This window comes from Uloborus diversus, chromosome 8 (genome assembly GCF_026930045.1).
Source record: "Uloborus diversus isolate 005 chromosome 8, Udiv.v.3.1, whole genome shotgun sequence".
Classification (NCBI taxonomy): domain Eukaryota; kingdom Metazoa; phylum Arthropoda; class Arachnida; order Araneae; family Uloboridae; genus Uloborus; species Uloborus diversus.
In genome coordinates this window covers 9,241,537-9,266,600 of record NC_072738.1, presented here as the reverse complement: position 1 = coordinate 9,266,600, position 25,064 = coordinate 9,241,537, and positions in this window count along the sequence as shown.

The window sequence follows — 25,064 nt, the reverse complement described above, 5'->3', positions numbered from 1 at the left end:
GGCATATATCCACGTGTGGTCGGGTTGAAAAATAAACTCAATATTCATTCGGGGGTGAGAAAAATGGAAATTAAGACCGATTTTTGAGTGAAATTTTTTTCGCGAATACAATACTTCTTTTTTTGTAAAAGGAAGTAAAAAGAGAAAAAGAACTTAAAAAAAAGAAACACAGAAGTCTAAACCGAAAATAACATTTTAGTGAGGTCTTATTACAAAAGACTAAAAACAGAAATGAAAACCAGGCATATTTTTTTGAAATAACCATTTTCTAGCTTTTTATTAATAAGAGGCTGAAAAAGAGAATATACAACGTAAAACGTATTTTCTTGTACTAGTTACATAGTAATCATAATAATTATCTGATTGCCTCTCTTACTTTTTTTTGTGCCAAAATTTATAACCTGTTACATTTTTCTCTCAAGACGTTTAATACTAATTAAAATGTAATTTTACTAAGCGTATGTAACTAGTCCTTCAACGCATTTTTTTTTTTTTTTTTTGAGAGAGAAGATGATGAAAAAATGTCTTAAAAGATGCTTAAATTTACATAGTAAGATTACGTTTAAGTACTTACTTCTTAATAGGGTTTTGTTTTCTAAGAAATTGAGTTAACTATTGCATTAATGCTTCAATTAATATTTTTAACCAGAATCATTGAAACTTGCTCTCGTTGCAGTTTGAATTTTAGTCACATGGGGTAAAGGTCAGATTAGCGAAATGAAAAGAAAAATGATACATAGATACAAGAGCCATTCTTACGAAAATAGTACTAATCATATTCGACACTTTTGAATTTTTTTTTTATTGACATCTAAAATTTCTATCTGTTAATCATATTTTTTTTTACTGATTCCGTGTTGATTTTTGCATAATAAAATCTGAATGGTTTATACATGAGTAATTTAAAAAAGGTTTTAAAATATTTTGAGCACTTCTTGTAACGGAGCGGCCAATCAAATGTTTAAAGAAATCGTTCTAAGGAGAAGTTACAATTATAGAACAGGCATAAAATGAAATTATGTTTCTTAAGTTTATTCTGTCTTCGATTTCAAGAAAAAATAACCCCTTTTTTTTGGGGCGTACTTGCACTAAAAATATCTGTGCTTAGGATATTATGATCCTACTTTTTGAAAAAAAGTTTTCACAAAAAGAAGAAAAGCAACCTGAAAAGATGGCAGGACATTAAAATAAATTCAGTTAAAAAAATTTACAAGTGATTGCTAAAAAAAGAGTCATTCTGAATAGCCAGCTGCTTAAAGTTTCTTTTTCTCGAAATGGAGCTTTTTTTTTTCAGTGAGAAGTAAAAAGGAACTCAAATAAATTTTTATGGGCTCATTTTCATCATAATAGCTGTTATTATAATTTTTTTCCTTCATCCACCTCCTTGAATGAGATCAATTGAAGCCGTTCCTCGATGGTCAATAGATAAAAAATCAATTGACTTTCTCCCTACCGAATTCAGACTCTTATATCAGCTGTAACAAGGAGAAAAGAGGAGGGATTAGGCTTTCCCTGCCCTCCTTATCCTTCTCTACTCATTCGATTCCGATTAAAATGATCGAAAATCACAATCCAGGTGTCAGAATCTTTTGATCCTTGATCATTCCCACGTCCAGATGTGGGATCAGCACGTGCTAAAGACTGGGGCCGCACATGTTGCTCGCACCTCGGGGGTCTACGCACTCCCCCCTGATGATCCCTTCGCCAGCCTTCACAATCGGCTGCATATGGAATACAAAAGGAGGATTAGAACACCGGCCTCTGTTCTTTTTTCTTCTCCCCCTCTCTTTTCCATGATTGGAATATAAGGTTAGCATTGATGCTACAAGAGTGAATCACAGTGAATGTTGCCAATTTTGGCGAATTTCTATTTTTATTTTATTTATATCAATTCAAGTGAGCAACGAACTGCTTCGTAATATTTACCTTTTTGAAAATTCCGCTAGAAATTTCCATAAAAGTTGATAAAAAGGCACAATATTCGTTAAGGGGGTCCGGGACACAAAATTCATCAAAATTTGCATTTTTTTTCTTCTGTTAAATTAAAAAAAAAAAACTTTCCTTTTTTTTTTGGCTTAAAAAGACGTTTGAATCTTGTTTCGATCTTACTTAGAACAAAAGATACAATTATTTTTGTTGCGTACATTTAACTAATATTATACTTTAAAATTTTATACGCGTTTTCTTCATAATGCAATTTTTCCTGATTTTTTGCATTCAAAGTCTTCTAAGTCAAGAACTGATAGAGATAAAGTAATGAAATTTGGAGCATATCTATTTCAAACAGTTTACTTTAATTTTTATTTGGCAAATTTGAAAAAAATCGTTTGCTTCAAAAAATATGTGTGATTTATTTTTAAATAGTATCTTCGAATTTTTCGAAATTTTTCTCCAAATATTATCTAATTTTTATTGAATGAATATTTTTTAAATATCTAAATAAAAATTGAAGTTTAGATATTTGGGCATATTTAAAAAAAATTGAAAATTAACCAAGAATATTTTAAGTTTTCGCGATTTGAAGCAACCTCTTTTTTTAATTAAATTTAAATTTAACAAAATCTTTTTTGAATATGTATGTTATGATTTTGCTTATTAAATAGATGGTAAATCCGTGCAAAAAAATTCAAAACTCTAAACTGTTTATTTTATTTTATTTTATTTTATTTTTTTCAAAATATGTCCCAGACCCACTTAAATCATGTATCAGACCAGCTTTTTGGTGAGTCATAAAACTCTAATGATCTATTAGTTTCAGCTTTAGCAGATTGTTTCGTATCTAATGCGAACAATTAAAATTATTTTTGAAAAGGATAGTGTTATGAAATTGGAAGTTCTCAATTCTGTTTGCTACCTGATGAAATTTTCATGTTACTTTCAAAAAGGGGACTAACTAGAAAGTCATTAGCTTTATAATTTCTAGCAGTAAATAAATGACAGTTAAAAGTTTTGCATTTTATAAAAGCTCGTTTTAGACGCGTAAAGAAGCAAATACTATAAATTGTTAATCCAAATTGTGCATGATCGTGTGCTTGCTCTAGATTATCCGGATCACATTGGAAAGGGCACTAACTGAGAGCCTTATTTTCCGGATTTCACTCCGTGTGACTTTTTTCTGTGGGGAAATCTTAAAGAAAGTGCGAGCTTTATAATGATGTTAAATGAAATACTGGGTGACCAGAAAAAGCTCCCCAAAAGTAAAATGAAACGACAAAACGTGTGAATAAATATTTTTCATTCCAATTACAGAAAAAGTTACATGCTTTAAATTTATGAAATCACAAATTCGATAGGTTTTTCATCACGTGCATAGGCGTGACGCATACGCAGACCAAAATGTTACATTACAGACTCCAGTGTTGACTCGAGTTTTCTTTGAATCACAGGCTTTAGCTTAGAAATCGTTTGGGGATTACTCGCATAAACTTTTGTTTTAAGATTTCCCCACAGAACAAAGTCACACGGAGTGACGTCCAGAGAATAAGGTGTTCAGTTAAGCCCATAGTGTGATCCGGATAATCCAGAGCAATCACACAATCATGAAAGTGCTCTTCCAGCAGAGCAAACCAGTTGGAGGTGCGATACGGTTTATGCCAGATGGCGCTAGAACACATCAAAACAAATTCGGCGAATTGGAGCGCTTTTTTCTAGTCACCCTGTATGAACTATTGTCTAGTAAAAATATGAAACATCCTGACCTCTATGACAATTTTTATTTCAACCTAAGTCAATATGAGGGGAATGAAATGCAAAATATGTTTAATTCTTACGAAGGAAAAAATGATTTCTTTAAAAAAAATTTTTTTGTTACTTCCTCATGAAACAGTCATTCAATTACGCTCATTTTCAATGCAGTTTGCCTTTTTTTTTTTGTTTCTTTTATGTACCCACTAGTGGTACCCGCACGGCTTTGCACGTAATAGAAAAATTAAAAGGTCTTTTGGTTCGCCTGTATATTTACAAATAATGTATAGTGAATTTTCTCGCCAATTGGCTTGTACCAATGTTACAGTTCCACGTTATGATAATTTTGTATCTCGCAAATTGGCTTGTGCCCATGTTACGGTTTCACGTTATGATAATTTCGTAATTTACTCGTCCATCTTATGATAATTTTGTTCTTAAAATTGGAATAGAAAAAGAATCACATCGAATTTTCGAAAAATCGCTTCGAGGTGCACACCCCCTTGCTACAAACGAACTTTGTCCCAAATTTCAAGAAAATTGACCGAACGGTCTAGGCGCTATGCGTGTCACAGAGATCCTGACAACCTCCGGACATCCAGACAAGACATCCTCCGCACATCCAGACACAGAGACTTTCAGCTTTATTATTAGCAAAGATTGAAGCAAAAAGTTTATTTTGTAATGGCTACACACATTTCAAATGACTCTATCAAAACAAAACTACTGTGATTTGGTACTAGAGACACACAAATCAATTTATTCACCCATCAAAGCTGATGCTTTTGTTTAAATTTTAATGGGAATCCTCCATCACTTACACTGATTTTGATGTTTGAAACTTTTTTCTTGAATGTTTCTGAATCACTGAAAAGTAAAGCATTTCGGTCATATAACGGCAATACAATAGTCAGCCAACATTTACCCACATGCCTTTGTTCTGGCTTCTACGTCCTACTTGGTACAGAATCCCTTGATCTTTTGTGTAAATATTACAGAAAAAAAATTAAGGTAAGAATATAATGAAACAATTTTTTAAAAAAAGCAAAATTAAAACGAAAGTAATGGCTTTCATCTTTAAGCTCTTTTGCATTTTAAAAGATAAAACATGTTCAGCGGAGCATTTTATTTATCTTTCTTGAAGTTCTTTTATGCAAGATTTTACGTTTTTAAAGAACAGCAAACAAAGCTCGAAAGTTAAAAGAGAGTGATTTTCTTTTCATAATTTCCAGGCAAAAGCTAAGGAATCAATAAATCCTATTATATGTTCACGGGCTTAACTAAGACCAACTAAATTGGCTTAATTAATGTTCTTTTCTTTGCTTTAAACAAAGCAAGCTTAAATATGTTAATACTTGCTGCTGAAAATATGTAATTTAAAAAGGAAGTTTCGGAGCGTAATTACTACACTAATTATTATTGCATTTTTTCGGCTGTTTTTCTTTTTTTTTTAAGTGAAAAGTGTTTCGGAGATAAAAATTCTGCAGTTTTGACTCTGGTAACTGATGATTAAAAATAGCTTAGGGTGGTTAATATGCTCAACGAGTCGTGTAACGAGAATTATTTACTCTACATTTATTTCGTTTTAACCGGCTTAAAACTCTTATAGAGTACTTAAAGTCATATAACAGTGCTGGCTAAAATTAGACTAAAGAGGTTTTTTTTTGTTTTCTGTGCACTATTTGTACTAAAATACTATTTATTTTACTGTTAAATTACTGTACACTGATTATTACGTTATTTTAGCATAATTTAATGTTTGCAGGTGGCAGCACTGTCTGCTTTATGTTCTTTGTTCATCTACCTACCAGGAACATAACCACAATCAACTTTAACAGTTCACTAATTCTTTTTATTAGTATGTTCTGTTATATTTAAAGTTAGTTTTAGGTAATTAGTGAGTATGTGCATGTGAGTATATATAATAGTGAGTATAAACAATTTTTTACCTCCTTTTTTAAAAAGTTAAGAAATGGTGTAAACCTTGTGAAAAGTATGCCAAAAAGACTTAAAATGCTCATCAAAAACAAGGGAATGCATACTAAATATTAGATAATTATTTCACTGCTCGTTATTGTGTCTATAGTTATGTAATCAATAAAGAATTTGCTTTTAAAACAGCCTTAGTCTAAAAATTTGGCCAGCACTGTAATCATAAAGTGTTTATTATATTTTTGTGGTTAAAATCATAAGCATCCTTACAAACAGTGATATAGCAGTACAAATTGTTTACAGTGAATTACTGCAAAGTTTATTCAGAAAAAAAAAACCCTCAATGCAAATTTCCTATCGTTGTTGTTGAAAAACAGATATTAAAAACAAAAGCTATATAATAATAAGAATAACAATAAGTAATAATTATAATAACAATACTATTTTATTTTCGTTGGACATCATTGGGGTTATGACTTATAATTAGGTTAAAATTTGTTCGAAATTGTTTCATTTCCTGCGGCTGCAAATGATTAACTTTTCTGCCCTGATTATACGAAAAGGTTTTTGCAGATGACGCTAAAATCAAGTTCCCGCACTAAAACGTTTCAAGTTTAGTAGCTGAGTAAATACAGGGTCTGACTCCCGCACGGGCCGACTGGGCTTGGGCCTGGGGTCAAATCTTACAAAGGCGCTCCGAATTTTTTAAAAAAAAATATACAATGCATAGCATTAAAGAAAGGTATTTTTAGGAGCAAAATAAAAATTTAAGGATTTATTAACTGAAAAAGAAGAAAAAAAAACCCTCCTGATACTTTATTAGTATTTATCTTATTTAATTAGTTTTATATGAGTAAGAAAGCTTTATTTCTTTAGAATTTGGTGCAAAGTTTACTATAGTAGCTATTGTTTTGAACAATCGCGATTGCTAATTGTTTTCACTTGACTCCTTGATGTGGGTTCCTTTTTCAACCTCACTCTGCCCCAGGCGCGACTCCTCCCGGTAGCCGCTGCTCCTGGTCGGTGGCGTCCATGTCCTACACACACGCACGCTCATACACACACAGGCCATTACACACATACACACACGCCAGCGTGCATACACACAGGTCAAAGCACACACACAATCCTACACATACACAACTATACACACGTAACCGCCCAAGAGCAGGGACAGGAACCGTTTCTAGAAACAAGCGAATGGGGTAGAAATCAATGAGTAGGGTCCTGTCGCAACTCGTGATTGCGAAAAACATAATTTGAATTCGAAATATCAGAATTCAAATTAATTTTAAAAATTCGATTTTTTTTTTTAATTTTTTAAATAAACTGACTAATGTAGATAAGAAAACTTTGAAAGAATACATTTGAAAGAAGAAAGGACCATTCGCAAATGGTCCATTTTTTCATTCCATTATTTGGATGTCGGAGGGGAGGGAGCAATATGATCTTCACTGTTTAATTGAGAAATAAAAGTATTAAGTTATAAAATAAATCCATAAAAGAGTGGTGGGGCTAGGCATGTACAAGCAGTGCGTCTGTGCGGGATTTCACGTTGCTAAAAACGAGGTTCCCCCGCTAGGGGTGGCACCAACACTTTGAAAAATTAAAACATTTATCCCTGACTTATGAATTAAGAGGAGGATGAGTATTTTTGGCCTAGGATTCTTTTTTAGCTAATTATGTTAGTTTAGCTAGTTAATTAGTCGGGTTGCGCGTACATGGTGCCTGTAGTAAACTGAAAAAGTAGACTCTCATTATCGAATAATCGTGTATCGAATCGATATCGAATATCGTGATGAAAAGGACAATTATCTGCGTTGATTGTTTCGGAAAAACATTATTCAAAATAATAGTGGTGAATTTGAGAGAACCTAGAAAATAAATCCTCACCCACTGTCCTATGCGATACTCAAAGTATGATGGAATGGTCACGCCCGGCTCCAGGAGTAGGCAACCTAGGCGGGTGCCCAGGGCGGCAGATTTTAGGTGCGGAAAATTTCGAAATTGAAACATTTTTTAAATTGTGAACATCTGTTTCAGCGCCATAAGATTCACTGCTTCAATGCTAAAAGAAATAATTGTGTACCAGTGCTTGGATATGAAAAACATAGTTCGGAATTTAATTAAAAATTCATTTTAATTTTAGAGGCGGCAAATTGCGTGATTTAAGTCTTTTAAAAATATTAATATCTGTTTCAATGCTTTACTTTAATTTAAAAAAAAAATAATTTAACGTGTGTACCAGTGCTTGGATATGCAAAACCCTGTTTGGAATTTAACAAGAAACTTACTTTAATTTTAAGCACATTGCTATCATTTTTATTTCATTAATATATTTTTATTTTATATTATTTTAATTATTATTATTCAATGGGGAGGGGGGGGGGTTGCACTTTATTGCCTGGCGGCAGAACCACTAGAGCCGGCCCTGGAATGGTAATGGAGTGCTTGACGATCTCTGCAATTTCAGGACTGCTACCGCAAAAAGATCAGCCGAAGATGCAAAAGACTGACAGGTTTTGAACGAGGGAGAAATAATTAAGGATACTTGAATAATTCCGGAACTTTGAGCAACATTGAGAATTTTGAAAATAAACTCTCCATCTTATTACACTCTGATATTAAGACCAAAACATAACATAAGATTGTATTCAAATTCTGTTTCTAAACTTTTGCATGCTCTCAGTTTCAGGCGTATATAGAATAGAATAATAGCCGAAAATGAGTGATCAAATTTTCAGTTGGTTAGCAGCGACCAGAAATCGAAGGTTCAATCTGACGTCATATCGTCAGAATGGATGTGTAACAAAACAATATCGACTTTCTTCTGTTGAAATCTTTTTGACTGTAACCAAATCTCCTCGTGAGATAGGCTAGATGAAATTCGATCCTGATATCGAAAGATTCGCTATTTTTCGCGGAAATTCATGCACCCTGCTTCCCTTTTTTGTGATTCTAATAAGCAGAAATAGCCGATTCTGGGCCGCCTTTCTTCCTTTCAAAATTTCAGATCTGCTACTGGCAGATTGCCGCGATAATTCCTCTCTCTCTCTTTCTCGGCTACCAGCAAAAGTGAATAATCAATACACTGCTCGTTGCTTAACGTACCGCCACATGCAGGAAGAAGGGGGCGAAACTCCCAACGCACACCACCGAAGGTGGTGTACACCAACCCGCCGCAGACGGAATGCACTAACCATCGTAGTCTTCGAGGCCGAAGAAGCCGCTGAAGGTGGCAAATCTAGCCACCCTGGCAATTAGTCAATCCAATTTAAATTTGTGCACGTCTGTCTTTGGTTTGTCTGTTGGTCACCAAGTCTCCTCGAGAGCCCCTGCGAATTAAAAATCGAATGCCGGAACAAAAAGTTTGGAATTTTCAAGCAATTCCGCCTCCGTTATTTCCATAGTTTAGTTGAGAAACCGGACTCGCACTTTTACAATCATCATGACCGTTCTACAAGAAAATTATTCCACTCACATTCGCATTGAGTGAAAGTTACTTCCAAGCGAGTTTGTGTAAATAAGGTAAAAAAGTAATTTGACAGGAGGCTTCCTCCGAAATGGGCAAAGTACTGTAAACTCGGTGGTAATCTTGTACTTCGCAGCATTAGTACTCTTTGTGACAGAGGAAGATTGAATTTTCCGCTTTCAAGAAGTAAATGCTCAATAACTACCGCTACTCCAAGTAAACGCAAAGCCAAATATTGCATCAGAAAAATTGAATGTACGCCTACAGCAACTCTTCTGATAACCCTGGCTTAACTATTCTACATCATAAAAGACAGCAGCACAATGGACCCACTGACCCGCCCATTCAACTAATTCTGAAGAGCTGGTAGGTCTCTATTTCCCGAAGATTTTTCAATTCCACTAGGATCAGAAAGAAAAAAAAGAAGACGGAAAACCCCAGGATTAAAACTCCCCAACTCCACTCCACACAAAGAAGGAAAAGGAAATAATTGTCCAACTTCGAAATCTGGCAATCGGAAATCATCGTCGGCGGCTGCGGTCCGCCATTGTGACAAGTAAAAGGAAAGTAATCGGAACTCCTTTTATAGGGGCGCGGAAAAAGTTGTTCTAGAGCCCGCCATTGTAAAAAAATGTTCTTTTCTTTCAAACTAGAATTATTTTTCGGTCAGAAAGTCAAGTGGAAAAGATATTCTTATAGCAGAATGAATCTCTTGACTGAATAAATGGAATAGAATTTCCTGAGAATTTTGTTCCCCTTTTCCCACCGATAGAAAAATCGAAAACGCATTGGAATAAGTTTCGCTTTTGCAATATTATCATGTTAATGTGAGTGAACGTTTTTAGAACTTTGTTTTCAGTACCACCGTTTGATTCTTCTCGGACAATGGACACGATTTGTGGAATTTATGACTCCGAAGAAGATTTACCGGTTTTTATTTAAATTTAATCACTTCATTTTAAGTTTAAACTTCTTATTGTTATGTAAATTATAAAATCACAAGCATGAATCATTTCAGGTCAATGAACAGGGACGGGGAGGACGAAAGATGAGGAAGATGAAAGTTTTCTGTTTTGGGAATTTGCGTTTCTAGAAGGACCAGCCTGAGAAGCATGCTAATCCTTCTTTCAAGTGGCCTTTTGTTGCCCTGATCTTATAACAGCCTCAACAATACATGCTCCTTTAGGAAAGCTTTGGTTGAAAGTAACCCTTGGTACAAGAATTTATTTACCTGCTGCCGTGGTCACTGTGGTAAGTGTAATGTGGACAATAACACTGTTAATAAGGTGGTTAACTTATTAACATTACCAAAAATCGTAATTTCTAGCATCTTTGTCACAAGAATTTGAACCGTTACTTAAGTGCATAAAAAACTGACACTTTTAGAAACAAGATTCGTCTCTGGCTTTTAGGGGATTAATTGTTGAATCGTCGTTGTTGTTGTCATACGTCAAACTTATACCCGCTATAGTACCATTGATTTACATACATGATCTACGTCCTCATTTATTTCATATTAAATTACTTCGTTTTTCTTTTTTCAATTTATTTTTTGTAATAGTGCTATTTCATTATGTTATTACATCAGAGCTTTTTACATTTTACATTTCAATTTTCAGGCATTTAATAATTCGATGCATGATACTAAAAAATCATTTGTGCTGAAGGTGTACAAAGAAAACCAAATAGTTTCATCATAAATTGCAAAAATTGTTAGATTCATCATATTTATGCTTTGAGATTACGGACGTATTTTATCAATGCAATCAAAACTGTAAGGTGACTTAAACAATCCAAAAAAAGAAGGCCGGAGGCATTGATAAAAAAACACAACAACACATAAATAGAAGTTAGTCATGGTCTTAGATCCGACTCAGGTTGACCTACTCTCATCGAGTTTCCTCAAATTATGCATAAAAATGTAGGTAAAAGTGTTCCAAACACGGTTGTATACGATTTTCGATGCAAAAATTTTTCAATAATTGGGCAATCGCGATTTTAAGAAAAACATAACTGAGTAATTCAGCTGATTTTTTCCAGGTATCTTCAAGTTTTGCAGGAATCTGCAAATTTCCAGCATTTTTTTTTGGAAATATAGATCTGTATTTTCCTCAATTGACGCCTATTCGACTCAAATCTCGACATTTTCACAGGTTATGTGATGCCTTTTCAAAATTCTGCCGAGATTTTTCAGATTTCTGCAAAATTTCACCTTTATTCCGAAGATGCCTGCAGAAAATTTGCAGAATTACTCTAGTATTGAAACTTCAAACTGCGACAATCCTTTGATTGGACCACTTTTGCTAAACATCCCTATACTATCGTGTTTGTAATATTTTTATCTGCATTTTCATATATAACTTATGAAGAAACTCGATGAGGGTAAGTCAATCTAAGTCGGATCGTGCACTATCATCAATTGACGTCTGAACATATAGATTGAGCCAATAAGAAACAAGTAAAAGCTTACTCCAGAATTGAAACTTCAAACTGCGACAATCCTTTGATTGGACCACTTTTGCTTAAACATCCCTATACTATCGTGTTTGTAATATTTTTATCTGCATTTTCATATATAACTTATGAAGAAACTCGATGAGGGTAAGTCAATCTAAGTCGGATCGTGCACTATCATCAATTGACGTCTGAACATATAGATTGAGCCAATAAGAAACAAGTAAAAGCTTACTCCAGAATTGAAACTTCAAACTGCGACAATCCTTTGATTGGACCACTTTTGCTTAAACAACTCTATACTATCGTGTTTGTGACATTTTAATCTGCATTTTCATATATAATTTGTGAAGAAACTTGATGAGGGTAGATCAATCTAAGTGTCGGATCTTGTATTATCATCAATTGACGTCTGATCATATAGATTGAGCCAATAAGAAACAAGTAAAAGCTCATAAGGCAGGAACATGAAATAAAGACGAAATAGAAATATATTAAAATTATTGAAAACTCCATGAGCGTTAAAACTGCAACCAGAAATTTCTCAATCATATTTATTAATTAATCTGTGTAAGATGTTGCAGATAAGCTCAGTGACGAAACATTTTAGGATAGTCTGCAAATTAGTCTCACATACATTTCCCAAACTAAATTTACATCCGATTCCGCAAGAACAAATAAATTCCCCAGTGTCATTTGTCACATACACTCCAGCGAAAATTCACATCCTAGCACGACTCCCAAAGGTGGAATCGCGTCGATACTGTTCCGGAAACAGGACTGAAGGGCTTCCTCTCCTAATTGGCTCTTCAACACTGCTGAAATTGCGGCCCTGGCAAATCAATGCTACAGCAGTCAAACACAACCTCCAGCAAGAATTGCACTCCGCGGTATTTGTTTTAACATTCGGACGACTTGCACGAATCAAAGAATCAAGTATTTTGTGCTTGAACATTGGCTTTTAGAATTTTCGGGAAAATGTTAAATTTTATTTGAATTAATAGACTCAGCCTCACGGAGATACTTGTATCAGTTTTGGGAATTACAATATTGGAGAGAATAAAATTTGAGAAATGTATACACCATTTCCAATTCAGCAGCAATGTGGCTTTGTATTTTTTTTTTTTTTTTTTAACTATCAAAGGACGTAAAAGAAGGGAAAAGCAGATAATTAAAAGCTATTCTTGGTTTTATGAAAAGGAAAAACGAATCAACTTTTGTATCAACTGCCCACTATTCAGAACGCTTAAAGTTTAAAGATTACTACTCGTTTCAACATAGCACATGAGAAGTGGTAAGTTCTTTCCATGATAGGAATCAAAATCCTCATCCTCATAATATATAATAGCCAATGATCGAGTAACGTTCCTGGCGTCATCAACAATGAAACTCGCCCCACGACACGATAATTTGATAATATTATTTTTGTAATATTTAACAGGCAAGGAATGGCTTTATTGTGACAAGGCTGAACTGGATCCGGTCACTTAACTGTTTTACTGGTAAGACTGTGTCATTTCAGAGTAATGAAGAAACAAAAAGGGGTCAACAATGAACGCTATCTACTGGAGTTTAAGGTTAATCCACAGGAGTTAGGGTTAAAATTTCAAATACCAAAATATCACCAAACAGGCAATGGCTTCGTTCAAATCTAGAAGCAATTTTCACTCGTCGTACCTTGACGTTCGATTTTCTAGATTTCAAATAATTAGGAAAATTAGCGAAATTAAAACTACTTGCTGGAGCTTTGATGCAGGAGAGAAAATAGCTCAAAAAGCTGCCATATGTGCAAACATGAACCCACAACCACTTAACATGTAAAGTAGATGTGGATTTGCTATGAGCGTAAATTCTTATAACAACCTCATTTACATATTTACAGGGTGCTCATAATAGCGCAATCCATTGGCAGCTTTGTGAGATTTGATTATTATGTTTTCATTAGTTGTTTGTAAGCAAAATCCTTGACCAAGTAATGCAACTCTGTAAAACAAACAATATGGCTCATTAAAAAAAAAAAAAAAATCTTTTTTTTCTGCAAACTATTTTTTTATTTCGCTTTTTTCTTCTAAGTACATATCATTTTTTAAATTGCTGTGGACTTTTTCTCCACCTTGTATATACAATATTTCCCCAATTTTACGTATTCCGTCGGACCCGTGAAAAATGTCGCACCAAGCGGGAAAACATAAAACAGAGTGTAAGCAAATGGAAGAAATGTAGTATACTTGTTTCCTGTTTTTCAATAATTTCATTTATAGCACGTTTTGATTTAACATTTATTTATTTTATTATATTTATTTATTTATTTATTTATTTATTTTGCGAATTTGCCTCTTGGTTTGCGTACGCAAATGAAGTTTATTTTAAAGTTGTATGCTTTGACATTAAAAACAATAAGACAAAGCAAATAAATAAATAAATAAATAAAAATGCCGGAATTACTTTAAACAGCTTCAAAACAAATTTATCTTGAAAATAAAAATCCGAAAAAAAGTTTATGCCACTCTTTAAAAGAAAATGTAATTTGATTTGTTTTTTGAAAAAACGGACTTAAAAAAAGTGTGATGTAAAATCTATAATATTTTAACATTACTGTTTATATCAATTTTCATAGATCAACAGGTATGATAACGTATAGAACGGGTAATGTAAAATCGGGATTCTCACTGTACCTATATTTCTATGAAATAATTAAACTGGAGCAGATTTTTAATTGCTAGGTTATTAAACTGAACTATTGTCAATGCTTTTTGAATTTTACAGTCAAAAATGAAAAAAAAAAAAAGTCAGTCAGTCATTAATCCTTGTCATTTTCATATGTTGGCTAAACACCCGCAGGTAACCAACCTCGCTGCGAGGGACTGTATCCTCTGCTAATTGGCTGTTCATTGGCCACCACGAAATCAATGGTAACTCACCACAGCGCGGAGACGAATTGCGGTTTGTTATTCATTTCGACTCGTGTCAAAATAATTTGAAGTGCTTTGAGGAGAAGCGCGCGGATCAGCGTTTCGGGGTTATCGACTAATTAGTTTCGTTTTCGGATATGCGGAGGATTGTTTATTCAGTCGAAATGGGGTTGTTTGTGGGGATACGTTAAAAATAAGTACGTCTGTGATTTCTGGAATGAAACACGACCTGGTGCTTAGAGTCAATAAACGAAGCTGAAAATTTTTAGAAAGTCTTTAATGGTAACTAGGGATAATAGTAACTACGAGCAATGTCTGCCAAGGAAATGTTTTAGTGCAAATTGCGTGGTTCTGAATCGTGTCAGATCGTGAAGATTAAGAGTATCTTCGAATGACAAGAAAGCATTTACAGTAAACTCCCGATTATCCGCGGATTAGGGTGGCACGGTAACCACGGATAAGCGAAACCGCGGATAATCCGAAGTATAGGTGAAAAACGATAGTGGTGTATACAATAGCTGAAAAATAGGAATAAAACTCTCACATACAGAAAAGTTATAGCTAAAAACAATATCATTGATTGTAAAAAATGGATGAAAAAGTTAAAAACAAACAATAACATAATCATAAGTCACCACCGTTGAAGAAAACGAGCTGATGTGTGCATCACATGACTTCCTTTTACTCCAATTTAATGTCATTTTCTCATTATTGGCAGTTTTAATGTGATTTAATAGTTTACTCTCTAAATAACACCAACAGTGGACAAATTAAAAACTGATTTTAAAAAAAAGATTTAAAAAAATCGCCAAATTTGTCACCAAGTTGGCGACAAAACTTGGCGACCAAAAGACTGACAATATATCGCCAAGTCTCCGCCAAATTATAACACCACTTGAGTTTACATCGAAATTAACAATGATTTCCCCCAAAAAAGGGCAAAAAAACCCCTTTGGAGCATCCGAATGCAACCAAAAAGGGAGGTGCGCAACTAGACCCCACTAGGAGTCTAAGTACCAAATTTCAACTTTCTAGGACATTCCGTTCTTGAGTTATGCGACATACATACACACATACGCACATACAGACGTCACGAGAAAACTCGTTGTTATTAACTCAGGGATCGTCAAAATGGATATTTCGGGTGTCTGTACGTTCCTAGGCATATATCCACGTGTGGTCGGGTTGAAAAATAAACTTAACATTCATTCGAGGGCGAGCAAAATGGAAATTAAGGCCGATTTTTGAGTGAAAATTTTTTCGCGAATACAATACTTCCTTTTTTGTAAAAGGAAGTAAAAAATTGTTGAAAGATTCGCGGATAATCTGAACCGCGGATAATTCGACCGCTGATAATCGGTAGTTTACTGTATTTTGCTTCCACAGGGATATGTGTAGGGATTTTTACACGGCATGAAAATACACCTTGACGTTTTTTGAAGGAATTAAACTCATTTTTTAATGGAAATATTTAGGGAAAACGAAGACCACAATGCTGCCGTAGGCTGGTAAACGGCAGTATCTGTAGAAATGATTTTTTTAAGAGCATTAAACAAACTCGTGTAGGGTTCCCTACAAACAATAGGTATGTTAGAATTATTTAACTTATTTATTTATCGTACGGACATTTATGTTTGAAATTGTATTTTTGCATATCTTTACTTATATTATAAGGGATAGGTGTCACTGTTAACTAGAAACTGAAAACTCAGAATTATGCAAATGACCTGCACATACAAAGTAAGGAAACTTGGTGTTGGAATCTAAGAGGATGATGCAGTTACGTTCGTGTCAGCTACTAAGTTCTTAACAATGCAATTTTTTTGTTCTTGTACAAAGTATATCCAATAAAAGATTTGATTTTAAGAAATGTCTCCTGATTTCAACAGACTGAGGTTTAAAAAGTGTTTAATTATCCGGGGGAGGGTGATGTACGTAATAAACGGTGAGCGGAACTAACTTCTACAAGGGAAATGCTAGAATTAGAAGTATTTTTCAGAGGAAATAAAAAAAAACAATCTTGTACAGTAAAGCAGACGTACAATGGATCACAAAAATGCAAACAAAATGAAAAATTTGAAGTTACTGCTCTGTAACTGTCCGCGGTAGAATACTGATCAGTTTTATAAGTGACAAACTTTCTAAGGATGAAGTGGATGATAGAAGAACAGGAAGATATGTGTACCGTTTGGATTTTTAACATTTAAAATGACTTTTGTAGTTAAAAAACATTGAACTATAATACTGTCGACGCTTTTAAAAGGTCTCCCATTAGTGCGACTCTTTCGCTTATAACAACGGATGCATGAAGTCCCGTACCACTGCTGCAATGTTATTTTCAAGTTCATTAGAACGTCCAAGTTGAACAGTTAATTCCGTTATAACGTCCAAATCTAAGTTTCGACTTTCTACCCGACTTATAATTTCGTTATAACGTCCAAATCTAAGTTTCGACTTTTTCTTTTCTTTTTCAAATTCTCAAGGGAGGACTCATGTTCTTAGGAGACTTATGTTTAACAATTTATGTTTCTTAAGGCAAAAATATCTCCATTGTAGGGTAAATGATTAATTATAGATAGACTTGCCAGACGTCTCGGTTTGACCGGGACAGTCCCGGTTTTCAGACATAATCTCGGTGTCCGGCCAGTTTACTTCATGTCCCGGAAAAGATAAAATATGATTACAGATGATCAAATAAGTCTAAAAATAATTAACTGTAAAGGATTATCCTGGATAATTACTTTGTCATTTGTAACATTGACTTGAAAAATAAATACCGCGTTAGCCTTTGAGGATTTTTGCAACAAAAAAGTCCTTGCCAACGAAACGGATATGTAAATATTGTTCAATTACTTATTCCTCATTCAAAGTGTTTCTTTTTACTAAAGTAACTTGTCAACATTAGCATGCAAAAAATAAAATTTTTAAATTTATCTGCTTGTGTCATTTCTTGTTACCCTTATTTTAGGTTCATAATTAGTATTTATTGGGAGCATTTTGACTTTTTGAATTCTTGAGACGTTGGGGGGGGGGGGGGAAGAGACATTACTGCTGACCGGTTGAACATTTCAGAAATCTGGTAAGCCTAGTTATAGGCAAGGTTCCGAGTTTTTTTTTATAATTTCGATTGTCGTTGAACTGTGATGATGCAGGTCTAGTTCATGGGAAAAAATTAATTCTTACGAGGTCAGAACTTAGAAACTGCTCTTTTATAGCTGTGAAGTTTCTGATTAATTTTCTATGGTAATTTACAGATTTATTTTTTAAAAAAAGTGAACTATAGGGCCTGACTAGCTATGGTCACATTCGCTTATACTGAAAACTAGTAATGTTCATGATAGTTCAGTTCAATTGCTTTCAGGAAACAAACAAACACACACACGCACACACACACAAAAAAAAAAAAAGGATTCAGTAACATTAAAACACTTAGTTTTCGTATAATGTAATCAAGTTAAAAGTATCTTTACTTACCAACTCGGAAACATTAAAATTGAAAATGGAAAATGACAAATCAGTTTTGAAAAGGGATCTGCACAGCAACAATATATATGTTCCCTATACAAATTCACAGTTTACGTTGGATCAGAATCAAATTTAGCAAGGAAGTGCTTTTAAACCCGGGAAGAGTCGTTGGGGGTTTTTCAAACACTAAAAAAAGTAGAGAACCGTTCGAATATTATTTTTAAGTCCCAAAAATAGATCTTTCTACCCAAAGTCATTATTGGATCGTCATAACTTTAGTCTCAGTCAGAAGCCAGAAAAAATGTAACTTTAGAAGATGTTCTTCCTTCATATTTGAAACCCCCAAGGGTCTAAATTCACCAGAATAGTCATAAGCATTTTTAAGTAAGTAAAAATTAATTTTAAATGGGTACTTATCGTTTGCACAATCTCGGTTATAATTAGCGTGAATAAAATCATTGAGAAAAAGATCTGTTACCATTTTTTTCTCTCTAATAAGAACAAATAAAGTTCTTGCTTTTGCTTTGAGGCTTTTCCTGTAATCTGAAAAGTTAACAATTTTCCTTTTTTGGTTTTCTTTCCGCGGTTTATTAATTTGTTTGAAATGCTGGCAGAAGGTAATCAAAGATTTCAATAGTATTAATGGAAAATTTTGCTATTCACTTTTGTCTAATCGGTACTTTTATATTTACCGTTAACATTGTTTTAGAATTACTGATGCTGATATCGATTTTGAGAGGTTATTCCAATGGTGCCTTTTACAGAACTCCTTCAAATAGGAATTTTTCAAAGCTATTGTTCCAATTCTTCTGTGGATAAAAAGAATGTTGATGTTATTTTGAATTTTTTTCTCATTCTGAAAGGTTTTTGGAACTATTCAGTTGGATATTAGCTAATTTTATGGACAACTGCAAGCATGTTAATTTGATATACAACTCGAATAATTTTTTTAAAAAATGTTTACACAATATTTCAAAGAATTTTAAATTCAAAATTTTTAAGATAGTGTTCTTTAGACAGTTTGAACAAAATTATGATTTTTAATGTATTTTAAGTGGGGAAAACCAGTTTAGAAGAAAGAAATTTTAGTGTTTTTCATGAATTTGTTTAACAGGGAAGGAATGTTTAGAATTTCTTCAAACTTGAATGATATTTTACTCATATTTTGAAGCATACTTTGTAATTTTTACAAGTTATTTCTGTAATTTTCTTCAAGAAATAGAAGAGTTAGAAGCTGATTTCAATGGTTGGTCGCCATCAGAGCTTGTTTCTGGTGTGCATTCCTGTAGTCTCAATTTTTATCTGTAATTATAATATTTCATTTTTACTGTTAGCAATATATTTCCTCAGAATATAAACCTAATTCTGGTTAAAAAAAAACATTTCATACCTTTGAGGTGTTTGATCACGAAATTTACGTTTTTCAACCATTTTTGTTCCCCTTTTTCGCATGAAAAAATATTTTTAATAATAATATCATCCCAAAATTAGATTCATATAGAGTATAACTCAATAAAGAATATCCACAAAAAATTTCAGAACGATTAGCCAATAACGTTTTGTGCTAGAATGCACATCAGTTGAAAAAAATTCGGTTCGAGAAAAAAACGCGATTGAAAAAAATTGCTGCGAATATTTTCGAATCTCCAGTTTTGTAAGTGCTCGTAGCTTTGGAATTTTTAATTGAAATTTTGGCAACATATTCCTGAACAGTGCTACAAACATTTTATGACTTAAAAAAAAGAAAAGAAAAAAAAGACAATTCCAAAAATTTTCAGAGTGAGACCATGACGAAATTAGCAGTTACATCTGTTACTTTTAATATTTAGCAAAAATTAGGTGTTCTACATTGTTGGCTCTTCATGATTCCACTGTGAAGATTTTTCAAGTACTCATCAAAATACACCAAATATCATATATTTTTTCCAAAATTTTCAAAGAACACTATTTGAGATTTTCTTTACTTTTAAAATTTAAAACTTTCTGGAATGTCTTTTCAAAAATCATTCAATTAACGCATTAATATAAAGTGCGTGAATCTTTAAAATTAAGTTTTATGCAACTCTATAGCTCCCGTAAAACATGAAACATAACATTTGAAAGCAAATTTCAACAAAAATTGCAAATATTTTCCTACATAATTTGCTGTAACTATTGATCCATTCATGGTTCCACTAAAAATGTTTAACTGCATCCATTAAAACGCATTAAAAATCGTATACAGGCGTCCCTCGTATAACATGGTACTTCTACAACACGGTTTCGATATTACACGGTACAAAACTTGAACTTTCGAAATTACACGGTACCAAATTTGCGATTTTTAAAACACGGTTCGATATTACACGGTACAAAACTTGAACTTTAGATATTACACGGTACCAAATTTGCGATTATTAAAACACGGTTCGATATTACACGGTACAAAACTTGATTTTTCGATATTACACGGTACAAATTTGCGATTATTAAAACACGGTTCGATATTACACGGTACAAAACTTGAACTTTGGATATTACACGGTACCAAATTTGCGATTATTAAAACACGGTTCGATATTACACGGTACAAAACTTGAATTTTCGATATTACACGGTACAAATTTGCGATTATTAAAACACGGTTCGATATTACACGGTACAAAACTTGAACTTTCGATATTACACGGTACCAAATTTGCAATTATTAAAACACGGTTCGATATTACACGGTACAAAACTTGAACTTTCGATATTACACGGTACTAAATTTGCGATTATTAAAACACGGTTTTGATATCACACGGTGCGAAACTTGAACTTTATACTTCATGGTTTTGATATAGCACGAAAATCATATTTAAAAAAAATAATGTTTCACTTTTTGTTTAATACATTCTGTTATTCTTTAATAATAACTCTAATAAGTTTTTACTTCGTTTTTATGAAGCTTGGTTTCGATATAACACGGTACACATCCCTTGATTCGCATTATTTCCAAGTCTCGTATACTACGGTTTGGTATAACCCGAAACACGGTTTCGATATAACACGATACATATCGACATGATTTTTACTATGTACATGATTAATCAGTCTAAAAAATAAGTTAGAAAGTTATTTTTAAAAAAGTCTCGCATAGCACAGTTTCGATAATACACGGAATGAATTAACCGTGTTAAACGAGAGACACACCTGTATATGTTTTGAAACATTAAAAAAAAATTAAACAGTAAATTTTTTTCGAATTTTTAAATTTTGTGAAACAAAATCTGTTTTTAAAGATTATTCCAGTTACAGATCAAATTAAAGTGCATGTAACTGTCTATAAATCACACAAATCACTGCCGGGAAATTAAAAAAAAATGCTTCTTTTAACACATTTTTAAAACTTATTACTCATTAATTGTAAGCAATAGATGTTTAAAAAATCATACATAAATTTAAGAATTCAAAAAAAATGTTTTTAAAAGTTTCATAAAAATCTGAGATGGTTAGGTTGAGTTCCGTGTTGATTTGATATTAAATAACCCAAAAGCTTTTATAAAGCAGTTTCCTCATTATAAAATTGCAAAACGTTTTCGCTTTTATAATACAGCCGAACTCTTTTAATACTATCACGTTTAATACGAAATCACGGCTAAAATGAACATTTTGATCGTAAAGTGTGGTTTACTAGTTAATTGCATTAAAAATTTCTCGTATAAATCGCACATTATATTGAAAATCTCGGTTAAAACGAACAAAAATTTGAGACATCTTTGCTTAAAATATTCTTGGTTGAATACCATAATTTTCTTTGATATAAATTATGCATCATTTTGTTTGGTTGTAAAAGTCTCGTTGTGTACCGAGAAGAAAATGATAATAATTTCGCAAGGAAAATAAAGCCCGCACATTTATTTACCTCTAGACACTTCAATTTACCCAAAGATAAAACTGTTCATCTTCCATTGTGGATTTCAACCTGTTCCACGATTGGCGATTATCATCTTCATCTTCCAATATTTTCCGAAAACATTCATCTATAAGAAATAAGTGATATTTTTTTTTAATGTACTAATAGTTAGATTTCAATATGTGTTAGTAGAAATATTTTTTAATCATAGGTACGCATTTCTTCGCTTTTTTCTCAGTATCATTCCCTCACGGTTGTTGCGAATAACAGATAATACGAACAAATTCGTGGATTTTTGACAGTTCGTATTAACCGAGTTCAACTGTGCCAATAGTGACCCATGTATGTTGGCCGTTAATTTATAAAAGAGAAATTTTACAAAAAATGATGCATCTATATCATATAAGTAAATAAACATATCAAGACCTAAAATAAGTAAATAGAACTCAATAAACTGTACAGAGCAAATGTGACAGTGCTGATTTTAACAACCGCTTACAAACTTTCATGAAATAGAAGAAGAAAAACTGCATGTCAAATATATATGCTGCTTACTTCAGTGACTGTTCAGCGAAAATTCCAAAAAAATAAATAAATAACAAATTTCATTTATGAATAATGAAAAAGTATTAGCAAATAAAAAATACAATTAATGAAATAAAATAAAAACTGATAATTAATAAATAAGAGTTAATTGCAATTATTTCAATTACAGAAATAATGACTTACTCAGTTTTAATTAAAATTTTGAATGCAAATGTCAGATTTTGAAAAGCGCCAAATAAATAAATAAATAACATCAATTTTTATCAGAGTTGTAGAAAAGATTAAAAACTAATGCTTTTTATGAAATGACGCTAACTTATAATTTTTAAATTATCTGAATAACTATTTTACGAGTCATAGTTAAACTGAATCGCATCTGTTCAATTCTAAAAAAGTTCCAATGTTTACAATAGAGTAATAACATCAAATTTATCCTAGACATATTTCTATGTCAAGAGGTTAATGCAACATGAAGTCCTTTTCAAAACATTTCACGTTCTTTTTTGTTCTACGAGAGTCTTTTGCGTTATGCCAATAGCCTCCAGTTATTATTAATATTTTTTTCATTCTTTAATACAAAAACATTTCTCAGAAACAAAGCACGAAACGAATTTGCATTCGGCGCGATGTTTTTTATTTACATAATTCTCGTTATCTATTTGAAAGAAGCGAGCGAAAGAAGAGGAAGAATATGAAAAACTTTCTTGAAGCAAAACGCGTAACACAATTTGCAATTAGCATCGTGTAATAAGTTAATGAAATTCTGGGAGTTCCATCTTCCGTCGAAAACAAAAGGAAAAAAAATGTGTTTAATCACGCAGTTTGGAAGAAAGCCCATTACAAAAGCGAGATTTCACAAAAATCGTTTGGCTTTAATTACAGCGGCTGGCTGCGGCAGCACATATGCTAGGTGAGGAGGGGAATTACAATCATAACTGTAATCGCGTTTGAGAATTAAACATTAGAATTATTTTTTGCAGTAACTTTCTTTCAGTTTTTTTCTTCGCATTTTTTTAAAAACCAATTAGCCGACGAACATAGAGCTAAGAAACATTCTGGCCACATTTTTTTGAAACGTCTGCACATAATAAGTCACGTCTCTTGTAATTGGAATGCACATATATCAGCACAACGGCATTCACGGCCATGCCGTGAACGTGACTACCTTACTAAACAAAAAGATTTTGAATGCAGCCTTTGTTTTTTTATGATGAGAGCCTTTTTTTTTTTTTTTTTTTCAAACTCAACGTGTGTGCATTCGTATCATTTTGCGATTCAAGGAGGGGTTAGAATGGAAGGAATTATTATCCCATTGAGGAGCATCAGATCGTGGGTTGCTGAGAGAATCAATTAAGTTTGAATTAATGCCCTTGCCTTTGTAAGCCTGTCAGATAACGATGTCGACTTTCATCATTCGTTTCTCCGATTCAAGTGAGAGTGTTGAACGATTTTTGTCAAAAGAGATCAGAGATAAGTGTCGAAATTACTCGCGAACAACACTGCTTTTTGCCAAAGATACAGAAAATAAACTATGTTTCGCAGTGCAACGTCAGCTAAATGTGCTTTAAAAATTGCATTCTGCTTTAAATCTTAAATTATTATCCCGTTAAGGAGCATCAGATCGTGGGTTACTGAGAGAATCAATTAAATTTTGAATTAATGCCCTTGACTTTGTAAGCCTGTCAGATAACGATGTCGACTTTCATCATTCGTTTCTCCCATTCAAGTGAGAGTGTTGAACGATTTTTGTCAAAAGAGATCAGAGATAAGTGTCGAAATTAACGATGAACAACACTGCTTTTTGCCAAAGATACAGAAAATGAAATATATGTTGAGAGGAAATATACCAAAATATGTTTAAAAACTCTCATTTTGCTTTAAATGTTAAATTATTATGTCATTGAAAAGCATTAGATTGTGGGTTGCTGAGAGAATCAAATAAGTTTGAATTAATGCCCTTGCGTTTGTAAGCCTGTCAGATAACGACGCCGACTTTCATCATTTGTTTCTTCGATTCAAGTCAGAATGTTGAACGATTTTTGTCAGTTTAACAGTTCAGAGCTAAATGTTGAAATTACTGGTGAACAACAATTCTTTTTGCCAAAGATTAAGAAAATGAAATATATGTCACAGTACAACGTCACCTAAACATGTTTAAAAATTCTTATTCTGCTTTAAATGTTAAATTATTATATTATTGAAGAGCATCAATCATTCGTTTCTCATATTCAAGCAATGGTGTTGAACGATTTTTGTCAATCTAACAGATCAGAGATAAGCGTCGAAGTTTCGAAGTCTCATAATTCTTTGAACCTGCAATTTATTCTATGCAATATTCATGAATATCAGATGCCGCAGTATTATGTTAAATAAATCTTTTTTTAAATTGCGTTATTCTTTAATTTTCCCATGCATTATCAAATGGAAGAGGTGAACTTGTTGAGAGTATCAATAATGCAGGAAAAATTAATGCCCTTGACTTTGTAAGCCTGTCAGATAACGATGTCGACTTTCATCATTCGTTTCTCCCATTCAAGTGAGAGTGTTGAACGATTTTTGTCAAAAGAGATCAGAGATAATTGTCGAAATTAACGATGAACAACACTGCTTTTTGCCAAAGATACAGAAAATGAAATATATGTTGAGAGGAAATATACCAAAATATGTTTAAAAACTCTCATTTTGCTTTAAATGTTAAATTATTATGTCATTGAAAAGCATT